This window comes from Impatiens glandulifera, chromosome 1, assembly GCF_907164915.1.
Source record: "Impatiens glandulifera chromosome 1, dImpGla2.1, whole genome shotgun sequence".
NCBI classification, from domain to species: domain Eukaryota; kingdom Viridiplantae; phylum Streptophyta; class Magnoliopsida; order Ericales; family Balsaminaceae; genus Impatiens; species Impatiens glandulifera.
The window spans coordinates 107,108,812-107,121,237 of NC_061862.1; the positions used below are offsets into that span (position 1 = coordinate 107,108,812).

At 29.3% G+C, this 12,426-nt stretch overlaps 1 long non-coding RNA gene across 2 annotated transcripts; it reads left to right on the plus strand.

The window, feature by feature from the left end:
- The first annotated feature begins 6,032 nt into the window (after positions 1-6,032).
- On the plus strand, positions 6,033-9,160 carry LOC124927308. 2 transcript variants are annotated; one of them, XR_007098674.1, is made up of 4 exons: positions 6,033-6,717; positions 7,711-7,797; positions 8,377-8,526; positions 9,079-9,160. It is a non-coding gene; the product is annotated as an uncharacterized LOC124927308 (long non-coding RNA). The 2 variants fall into 2 exon arrangements; XR_007099034.1 differs by lacking the exons at positions 8,377-8,526; positions 9,079-9,160 and adding an exon at positions 7,964-8,103.
- Positions 9,161-12,426: the final 3,266 nt, after the last annotated feature.

Consider the following 12,426-nt stretch of genomic DNA (forward strand, 5'->3'; position numbering starts at 1 on the left):
TGCTTCAAATTTATTACAACTGGATGATGGTGCTAGAGAGTACAATAGAGAGAGAGAGAGTACAATACAGATTTCAGGGGTCGTTTTCGCCTCCCCTTTCAACCCAACATAAACAACTATTTATAGTAAAACATTTAAATAAAAGTTAAAAACTTGAACAGTGATTCCCAGGATTCCCGGGATAAGTTTTTTCCGCAAATTACGGATCTTGTCTTCTTCTTCTGCAAACAGTACCTCCCGGGATTCCCGGGATAAGTTTTTTCCGCATCTTTCGGATCTTGTTTCTCTTTAAATTTTGAACTGGCTGGATGATGATGATCCAACGTCTTTCTTTGAAATTTTTTCAACCAATGTGTCTTTGATTGCTTCGAAAATGTCTTCAATGGCGACATCACTTTGAGCGTCTTGAAGATAATCGGATGCCATAGTTGAATCTAATTTGTTTGATTTATTATCATCTTCAAATTTAGACATAAAGTCTTTCTTCATTTCTTCAATATATGCAGATATCATCTGACTTTTTGATAAGTTCTCTGACCTCATTCGAAATTTTTTGGAGATATAATCAAATGGGGACGGTGCTTCCGCTACTTGTTGTTTTTCTTCATACATACTTATTTGCTGGTGTAGGAGGTCCATTGTCTCCTTCCCGAATCGCTCCTTTGTTTCCTGATCCATTCTCATCATCTTATCCCAAAATTTATAAAATGATGACCTAAACAGACAGGGAATGCCTGTTTTGGTATAACCAAATTCAGGAATCCATCTCCAGATCCATGGAATGGAAAATTCAGTAAAAAAGAAACATGAAGCTATTCCGTCAATATATAAATTAGCTTCTTGTTTTTGCAGAAGCTGGGGAGATACATTGCTCCATTTATCAAATAGGACCTTGATTTCTTCTGGTAAAATCTTTGGGCAGGGACCAAAATAGTAAAACCAGTTTATGAACCAGTGGGGAATATCACCTCTATAGACATTTGCACATACCTTGATGAACCAGGAATGTTTATATTAATTATTCTCATAATATAGTGCCTTAGTGAAGGCATCACAATAATCCCAATAATTAAATTTGATTGTTGTCGTTTTATTAAACAATAATTCTCTTTCTTTCATTGGGGATATTCCCCAATCTTCCAACGAAATTGTCTTTTTTATTATTATTTTGCTGAAATTATAAATTTCTTTGTTTGCCCCAGAGAAATGTGATATTTCACATGACCCACTTTGAATAAGTATTTGCTCGTAAAATATTCGAGTCTTGTAAGTCCTTGACGGAGTGGATGTATTATCCAAATACCTCTGCATTATTGTCCATGGCTCATTCCTCCATTTGACGTCCTTCTCTTCTAGGAGAAATATAATTTCTTTATATTCATTTCTTATAAATCCAATATTATTGGATTCTGATTCTTCATCTCCCAGTATTCTGGCGTACGTTGGATTGTCTTTTTGACTGTCCGAACTTTGGGATAGATTCATTGCTATCAGTTTTTGTTTACCATACTGAGATATGATCTCTGGTGCTCTGCCCCGACCTCTTCCTCTGATAGAGGAGGATCCTCTTCCTCTATTAGAGAAAGAATCATAACCCCTTCCGCTCATTCCTGTAAATTTAAAAATTCACGGGTCAAGAAATCAGGGAGATTATTATCTATCCCTTTTTTGTATGATATTTCAAAATCAAATGGGGCTAAATGAGCTTGCCATCTGGCGAACATTTGTTTTGACACATCATTTTTAAAATCTTTCTGGAACATGAATTTAGCTGCGTTGCAATCTGTTCGTATAATAAATTTTTGATTATATAAATCATCTTGGAATTTTAAAACACATTTGACTATCGCCAAAATTTCTTTTGCGACTGTCGCATAATTCTTTTGAGAGTTGTTCCATTTCCCTGAATGGAATCTGACAAGATAGACCTGTTTTGTTTTTGGATCTAATTGAGTTAGTATTCCTCCAAATCCTGTGTCAGATGCATCAGTCTCAATTACCTTTTCCCAATTCGGGTTACTTATCATTAAACAAGGGAGTACCTTTACTTTATTTTTAATTCTCTTAATAGCCTCTGTATGATGGTTTGACCATGGTTTAGGGTTCTTCTTCAGTCTTTCATATAAGATTGATGTATCTTCTGTTAGATTTTTATAGTATGGAGCCACATAATTTAAGCTGCCTAAAAATCTTTGTAACTGTGTTTTATCAGTGATCACAATAGGGAATTTTTCCGCAAATTCTATGTTTCTATTAATGGGAGTAATATTTCCCTTTTCAATGATATGACCTAAAAACCTTATTCTTGTTTTGAAAAGATCCATTTTTGGTTTAGAAATTACTAGTCCATTTTGAGTTATTATTGTTTTGAACATATTTAAATGTTTGAAATGAGTTTCAATTGTTTTTGAATAAACTAATATGTCATCAATGTAAACAATTATAAATGTGCTATAAGGATTAAAGATATTATTCATAATTTTTTGAAATTCGGATGGAGCATTTTTTAATTCAAATGGCATTACATTCCATTCATAATGTCCTATAGGGACATTGAATGCTGTTTTATACCTGTCAGATTTTTCAATCTGGATTTGCCAATATCCTGATTTTAAGTCAAACTTTGAAAATATTAAACTATCATACAGTCTATCTAACAGATCCTTTTTATTAGGAATTGGGTGCCTAATCCATTTTAATACTTTGTTTAGGAGTTTATAGTTTATTACTAACCTTGGCACGCCTCTTTCGACTTCTAAATGTTTATTTACGTAGAAAGCCGTACATGACCAAGGTGATTGTGATGGACTTATTAATCCCTTCTACAGTAGTGCATCTATCTCTTTTTTACATAATTCTAGATATTCTGAATTCATTTGGCAAGGTCTTGCCTTTGTAGGAATATTCTTTTCATTAAAAGCTTCCTCATATGGTAGTGAAACTATATGTTTCTTTCTATCCCAAAATGCATTAGGATGTTCATTACAAATATCTATTGAAAGTTGGTCTTTTAGCAGAGCTATTTTTTTGTAATTTAGGATTTTCTAGTTGTTCATCTATTGTTATTAGACTTATTTCTTGCTTTAGAAAATATATTTGATCTTGTTTTGCTTTGATATTATCATATATATACTATGTAACATTTTAGTAAACGGTTCCACAATAAATTCTAGAAAAATATCATGTTTCTGGAAGGTTCCTGTAATACCTTTATTATTAATCATCTTAATAGGGTAAATTGTGTTTAAAAATGGGGTTCCAAGTATGACCTGATTTGATATATCTTTAGCAAGTATAAAGCTCTGAGGAATGCATTTATTATCAGTACATATAAAATCTTTTGGAAGTTTATATTGGATTTGGAGTTTATCTCCCCCTGCATGCCACAGGGTATGACTTGTTTTATGAAAATACCTAGTAGAGATTAGTCCTTCCTGAATAACATTTAAATCTGCTCCGCTATCAACAAGAGCAGTAAATGATCTTGTATAATGATTATCTATTAGGAGAGATATTTTTATGTGCCATTTTTGGGATTTAACCATTTCTATTGTGGATAAAAAAAATTTCTGAGAAGATATTTTCTTCAATTTCTGCTTTGTTGTCATTATAGTGATTTTTTTCGTTATGGTTATCCTCAAGCTTAGTTATTCTAGACTCTTGTATAACATTCTTCTTTTTTAATATCTTAATTTCTTCCTTTAAATTATTAATTTCTTTGTAAAGATTTGTGAGTGTTGTATTCTCTTCTTTGTTTTGAATCTTGTGTCTGAGTTGATTCATTACTTCACTCATAGTGTAAGATTTATTATGATTATTATAATTGAATCTCTTTTCTTCGGGCTCTTCATTTTTAGAGGATGAAGTTCCTTCTTCAGAATTAAACTGATCTATGATCTGCATTCTTAATTCTGGGTCTTTGATGGCTTTTAGTAATTCAAAAGCATGATTTGATGTTAAAACATTAACTTTCATATCTGAAAATTGAGATATGATTCTATATAATTCTGATTTGTCAATATTTTGATCTAGATTATTTGTTTCCTTTTTAGGACAACTTAATCCTAATCGGCAAGGCTCACATTCAGAGTCTTCCGAGCTTGATTCCGAAATATTTTCATTATCTAGGTCATCTATTTCAGAATCACTAGGTATTGAATCTGAACCAGATTCTTCAGATTCTGAGTTTTGTAAAGTTTGTATTATTAATCTTTTTGTGTCTTCTGGGATTTCAAGATTATTAATTTTTTTCTTTGCCCAACAGAATTTTGAGGTGTGTCCCAATTTTCCACAGTTGTAGCATTTCTTACTATTTTTGAAATTTTTTGACTTGTTTTTAAGCTTTTCTTCCCTCCTCTCATTTTTTATGTCCGAGTACTTTCGGAATGGTTTTCTATATTTGTGAAATTTATTATATTTCACCCTTTTCTCTTTTCTAGATGTAGGACTATCTATTCCAAATTGTTGGCAAAATTGACCTAATTGTTGTTTTTCATTTTGACTCTGTCTTTTAATTTGTTGGTTTAACCTTATTTCATTACATAAGGCTAGTCCTTCCTGTATACAGGTATCTATTAATACACCATATGTATAATTTTCATATGGTATTATTGAATGACTCTTTTTGAGATTTCTTCTAACCCTTTCAGCAAATAAGCTAGGGAGGCCATCTATAAATTTGGATTTCCAATGTACATTATTACATTCTGGTAGTTCCATTACTCTACTTAGAAAGGTATCTTTGTACCATCTAAAATCTGAGAGTGTCTTACACCTTAGGTTCTGTAATAATGTTCTAATTGTATCACTATTATCACTGAACCTTCCCGTGAAGTGTTCAATGATGTTAATTGCTAATGTATAAACTGCATGTTCAGTTAGGCTATTGTTTTCTTATTTTACAGTGTTAAGAATAGAATCTCTATTTTCTTGGGAAAAATAATTATCCCACCAGCCCTTTAATTGTCCAGTGAATCCGGCAACAATCATTGTTGCTATTGTTTTATCACTATTTTTACTATTTTTACAAACTGTTGAGTACATTAGCATCCTATGTACTGTATTATAAATTTGTTTGTTTGAATATCCATCAATATTCCATTCATAGATTTTGTTTCCTGAATAACTAATATCAATTGTATCTGTGTATTCTTCATGTAAAACATCCATTGGTGTTGGTCTATTGTAGTAAAATTTACTTTGTATAGGTTTATCAGCCCATTTATCTATTTTATTAATATGATCTCTGTTTTCCTTGTCTAAGGTCTTAATGCTTAGCTTGCTAAATTTTTCTTCAAGAATTTTCTCAAACTCTTGCATTGGCCTTAGTTTGAAATCAGATATGATTGGAGGTGGTTGGAAAGTTGGTAAAGCTTCTTTTTCTTTTGGAATTATTTTTGACGTTCCTGGTTTGATTTCATTTAAAGATTTTATTAATTTTTCAATTTTATTTTCCATGGATTGTAACTGTTCTCCTAGAATATTTAGGAACAGACTTGTGTAGTTTTGTTGTTCAAACATATTATTGATATGCTTGCATGTTATTGGGAGCGTATCATTTTCAATTAAATTTTTGTATGGCGCGAAATTTAGTATTTTTTCTCCCTTTTCAATATGGAAAGGTTGTTGAGGTGGATATGTCCCTAGATAGGTTTTTCCTGATTCTAATTTGAAAGTTCTTTCAATTACCGAAATATAATTTTTAACATAGGTGCTTATGAACCAAGAGGTAAAAGGAATTAAAGCATTTTTCGCAGTACAGAACTCATAAAATTCTTTTTCGAATTGTTTTATTTCGTTGGTCACTAGTAAAATAGTTGTCAATAGCGACGAAATTAACGACAGTTATGTTGTTACCGTCGCTGTTGATCATATAATATTGAATAATACCATATATTTATTAATAGTCATGCCGTTACATCCTTTGCCATATTTTTTTTTTATCTAAATCCTAAATATTAAAATTTAAATTAAATAAAAAAAATGTTTTTTAAATTCATTATCTAGTTAACAAATGTGATAGCTAGAGAGAGAGTAGTTCAACAGGTAGCCATCCTCTCTTAACCTCTCCATCTTCCATTTCACTTGCTTTTCACAGTTCTCATCAATATCGATTTCTTCTGCTTATCTCTCTCCTTCAAGATGATCTTCTCCAGTCCTTTCGATTCCATTCCCAATCGTTCGTCTCAACTCGCTGACTATTCATTTCTTCGGCCAAGGTAAATAATATATTTGATTTCAGTTTTTTCTCAAATCCATCTTTATTAGGTCAAATTATTAGATTTACTTCGGCCAAGTACTATTGTTCATATGAAGCTAGTAGTGATATTTCATAGAGTAGAGAGTTAATATCAGTTTTCGAGGTTTTATTTTTGGTTCAATTATAGATTGTGAAACTTATTGACTTGATTCAGTGACGCTGAATCAGATCCGTAAAGCTTCTCAATCTGGAGATGATAAATCAAATTTTCTTATCGATGTTACTGAAATAAGTCATGTATGAAATCTGAAAAACTCTAAGCATTTTGGTGCTCTGTTTCTCTTAATGAAGTAAGACCGATTCTGTATATTAATTTTGTTGAGGTCACATTCATTATCTTATTTTTGTTTGTTTCTATTGATAATTCTTCACCTCTTCAAATGTTAGTCTACAAGGTGTTCGACGAAATGCTTACAAGAACATCTTTGTCTTCAGATGGATATGCAACTTTTAATTTTGTGAGAATCTCTACTACTCTATATACTTTTTTTTCTTTTTAGTATTACCTCTGTTTTATTTTTCTATTGACTTGTTCATTTTCTTTTTTTATATTCTCTTTCATTTGTGTAAATTATGTAAGTTTATCTAGACAAACAAATATTCATTTTGTCCTAGGAGTTTATCTCATATTACTCTGGTTTCATACCTTGAAATCCTAATTATTTATACAAATAAGATATAACCTTCTTTCATTCATCTATTTTTCTAAAAAATTAAAACTATCAAGAACCCATATTACTAGAATTCATGCATGTCCTTGCTACCACCTTATGCAGGTAAATTCACCTTGTCCTAATGAGATCTTATGGACATGAAAACGTATAAATTTAATGAAGTTCAATTAAAATTGATGTTCAACTAACTAGTTTGAATTAACTTACTTTGCCAATGTTGTTCTGTTTGTGGACCAATTTTATGAGAAAGATGAAAACTCTAAGTTCAACTAATCTCTCTTAATTGATGATTATTTTTATATATTTTTGTGAATCCCATAAATCTAAAAAACAGTAACAGATTGTATGGATATTTATTAGACCAATAAATCGATCTTTACTAATTAGAATATTTTTAAAACTATGAGTATACTGGATGTAGCATTTGACTTTTAATGATCAAGATTCATCCTTATACCTCAAAGAAAAGCCACTAGATAATATTTATATTATGAGATTGTGAAATATATGTGTGTTTAGTTCTTTCATACAAATAATTGGCTGTCCAAAATATCTATACGTTATTTTGAGTATGAGAAACTAACTTGATGTTTTGAGTATTAAGTGAAACAATGTTGATAATTTTTTCTTACTAATCTAACTAAACCTGCAAACTAGTTGAATTTGATGATTAAGACTTAACAGAATCATTGTAACTAACTTAAATTATTCTTTAATTGTGGCAATAGTACTTAGAGGTGAGTTGAATTTTTATTATTATCTTATCTTTTGTTTTAGAATATAAGATTGAGCTTGAAGATCTAGTGGAATATGTTGAAATCAAGTTAGTGAGATTAGTTGGAGCAAAGAAAAATGATCTTACAGGTATGGTTTTACAACTTTAGTCATATTTGCAAAATGTCTAATTTGACAAAGTGTGAATGTGAAGAAGAAGAATGCTAATCATTTTCATTTGATTAAATTCTCAAATATTTTTATTATCTTCAAGCTGCAATCTAAATTATAAAGAAAATTATTATCATTATGTCAGATTGGGGTATTGCGGCTGCTGACAATAATCATGTTCAAATTTTATGAGGGATTAAGAAAACGGGCATAACCCTTATTTCTGAACTCAAACTGATGTTAATATAGGTAAAAATTTCACTATGTGTGATAATGTAATTTTTTAAGGATATTTTTTTATTTATTAACAATTTATTTTAGTATCGTATTAATCATGATAAGAATCTAGGCATTATTTACATGCTCTTTCTAATTTAAAGTTTTTTTTACGTTATCGAAACCAAGTGAAACTGTCATTGCTATACAATATAATAAAATTTATACTTTGCTTGAAACTGACAATCTTGAACTAAATGGAGGGTATGAGTTATGACATAGTTTATGCATGTATATCTTAGATATGTGTTCAACCTTAATGAAAACTATTTCTTTTTACAGGTTCTAAGATCTTAATTGGTCTGAACTAGGTTTAGTTCATCCATATTCTCTAGTCAAGCAAACAAAGAAGAAGAAAATGGTATCACTGTTTTTAGATTTTGATATAAATACGAGAGGCGCAGAGATAAAAAAGTTTGTCTCCAATGTAAGGTACGAATTACTTGTTTGTTTCTTATTAATTGAATTTGTTTTTATAGTTATGAACTAAATGCAATGTATATAGATTTAAGAACACTTTTCTTTGATTGAAATTGCATTTACAATGTTTGTGGATTTACTTTGGTAATCTTTGTGAATTTAGTTACATTCTTTATTCAATTATTGAAAATATATATTCTATTTTTCTTTGTCTTAAGCAGTAATTGAATCTGATAAAATAAAGAGAAGACAATATCAAGTGAATGGTCTATATTTCTAATATTGATTATAAAGTTTGTGAAATATCTTTTTAATTTCATTATATCTGAAATCATACTTTAATTACATGATTCTGTAAAGTCTATTGAGATCAACTTACTTTTGTTAATTACATTATTATACTTTAATTTAGACTCTTTAAGAAATATATTCTAAGAGAATGTTAAATTCTTAGTAGGTATATTGGGACAAATTAAATTATTTGATTATTGGATTAAAAATACTTTATTATTTTAGATTGATCACTTAAATGTTAATCGTATTAATTTTATTGATTTTTGGCAGGGATTACTTTGATGACAATGGATTACAATAAGAAAAGAATATTGTTGAGAACCGGATTGAATGTAACATGATACAACCGTTCAAATATAGATTTTAAACAAAATTTGTACTATAGAAATATTATGTTTGTTTGGATAATATAAATATTTAATTTTAGTATTAGAAAATTGTATTTCAAGATCATTTTAATTGTTATTTTTTTTTGTTAGTAATAAATGTATAGTAGTACAGGACAGTTTTAAATTTTTGTATTTATAATTTTAGCGACAGTAAATTGTTCCAGTAGTCATCCCTTTAGCGACGGTATTTTATTCCCGCAGCCACTTTTTAGCGACAGTACTTATTCTCGTAGCCATGTTTTAGCTACAGAAGCAATAGCGTCGGTTGGCGACAGGTACATTTACCGTGGCTGTTGACTTTTAGCGACAGTAAAGTGAGCAATAGCTACAGTATTTCCTGTCGCTATTGACATCTTTTTCACCAGTGGGTGTGAAAACTTTCAAAAAACCATTTTCTGAATTGGGTATATCCCGGATTTTTGAATTCATTTGAAATTATTTTTCTGGCTGTAGAGCCAGTATTGAAATCTATTTTGGGTGTAATAATCATTTAAATAGAAAAGTTCATTTCCGACATTGTCGGTTCAGGTTCATTTAGAGTTTGAGTGTTATTTTCCCTAACAATATTTTGTCTGTTGATATATAATCTTTCTGTAATTGGAGTTGAATCTTCTGAAAACGTTGATTCCCTTATTTGAGAGGTGGATTCCCTAGAGGGATACTCAACCTTATAATCTAATGGTGAGATATATGATTTGATAGAGCTATGTCTTTGTATTGGACATAACTTTAGGTTTGTGTCAAATCTTACTTCGACACTTCCTTCTTCACTTTGACAAATATCTAATATATTATTATGATTCTGGACCTGTGGTTTTACAGGTACAGCTTGTTCTATTTTCCAGTTATCTGGGAACGATATTTCTTCCCATTTAATTGGTCTCCTACTAGTTATGTTTGATTTATCACAATTTGTTTGTATCAAAATTGTTTCATTATTGGGTTTGTCCATTATTCTACAAAGTGGATTTAAAGTGAATAATGGTTTATAATATATTCTATAACAAACACACATTACTTCCGATCCGGGAGCATAATTATATCCATGTGTTTTAACATTTAATGTTAGAGAGTCAGTTATATTAACGTCAGATAAAGATAATTGTAAATTTGGAAAAACGTTAAAATAAACTGGTCCTTGAGCTAAACTGGACTGTATTATTCTCATTAGGGATTGTTTCCAATTTAGGTTTCTTCCATCTCTTAGGGCTGCCATAAAGCTCTCTGGTAAACCTTCTAAGGTTAAAGGTTTAAATGCCACCTGCACTAGTCCTATATGTAGAAATTTATAGGATCGTTTATAATATGCTATATCCATATCTGATAGTAGTTTTATGACCATATCACTATTATCTAGTGAAACTGACTCTTCCGTAGTTTTTACTACTTGTTTTAAACCCATTTTTTCAAATGTTCCTAATTGATATATCAATCTAGGTTCAACTTTTGTAATTGTCCATTTGTTTAGGAGGTCTAAATCCTTAGGAATATCATATTCCTCTTTCTTTGTATTCTTAATGTTTTTATTTCTTGAAATGATGTTCATTAGATTCATGATTAGCAAGGTGTATTGATCATTCTGCATAACTACCCCCCTGGCTCTGATACCTAAATTTCGATCTAATTGAGTTAGTATTCCTCCAAATCCTGTGTCAGATGCATCAGTCTCAATTACTTTTTCCCAATTCGGGTTACTTATCATTAAACAAGGGAGTATCTTTACTTTATTTTTAATTCTCTTAATAGCCTATGTATGATGGTTTGACCATGGTTTAGGGTTCTTCTTCAGTCTTTCATATAAGATTGATGTATCTTCTGTTAGATTTTTATAGTATGGAGCCACATAATTTAAGCTGCCTAAAAATCTTTGTAACTGTGTTTTATCAGTGATCACATTAGGGAATTTTTCCGCAAATTCTATGTTTCTATTAATGGGAGTAATATTTCCCTTTTCAATGATATGACCTAAAAACCTTATTCTTGTTTTGAAAAGATCCATTTTTGGTTTAGAAATTACTAGTCCATTTTGAGTTATTATTGTTTTGAACATATTTAAATGTTTGAAATGAGTTTCAATTGTTTTTGAATAAACTAATATGTCATTAATGTAAACAATTATAAATGTGCTATAAGGATTAAAGATATTATTCATAATTTTTTGAAATTCCGATGGAGCATTTTTTAATCCAAATGGCATTACATTCCATTCATGATGTCCTATAGGGACATTGAATGCTGTTTTATACCTGTCAGATTTTTCAATCTGGATTTGCCAATATCCTGATTTTAAGTCAAACTTTGAAAATATTAAACTATCATACAGTCTATCTAACAGATCCTTTTTATTAGGAATTGGGTGCCTAATCCATTTTAATACTTTGTTTAGGGGTTTATAGTTTATTACTAACCTTGGCACGCCTCTTTCGACTTCTGAATGTTTATTTACGTAGAAAGCTGTACATGACCAAGGTGATTGTGATGGACTTATTAATCCCTTCTGCAGTAGTGCATCTATCTCTTTTTTGCATAATTCTAGATATTCTGAATTCATTTGGCAAGGTCTTGCCTTTGTAGGAATATTCTTTTCATTAAAAGCTTCCTCATATGGATGGTAGTGAAACTTATATATATATATATATATATATATATATATATATATATATATATAAATAAAAGGATATTATCTTATTAATTTTCACCAAATCCATAATAATGATAATAATAATAATTAATAAAAGTTATTATTATTTAAAAAAAATTAAAGATGCTAAATATTAAAACCAGGATCCATATTTATAAAAATAATTTTCATACAATATATATTTAATATTTTAATTAGTAATTTTATTTTTAAATAATTATTATTTTTTTAATAAGCTGAATAATTTTAGTTTCATATACATAATCTATTTATAATAGTTAAATGAATAATAATTTCGAATAAAATATTTTAAAATATCAATTTAGTTTTAAATTTTAAAATTATGAAAAATTATAATATATATTACTCTATTTATAAAATAATTTATTATAATATATATTTAATAGTTTAATTAATAATTTTATTTTGAATTTTTAATAAGATGAATAATTAATTATTTTGTAGAAAATAATCTTTTTAATTGAAAAAATCGTTTAAGCACATAATAACAAAAACATAACACGAAAGTCAATATTAATTATAGAGAAACACTTAATTGACTCGAATATCTTCAAATAGAAAAATAAG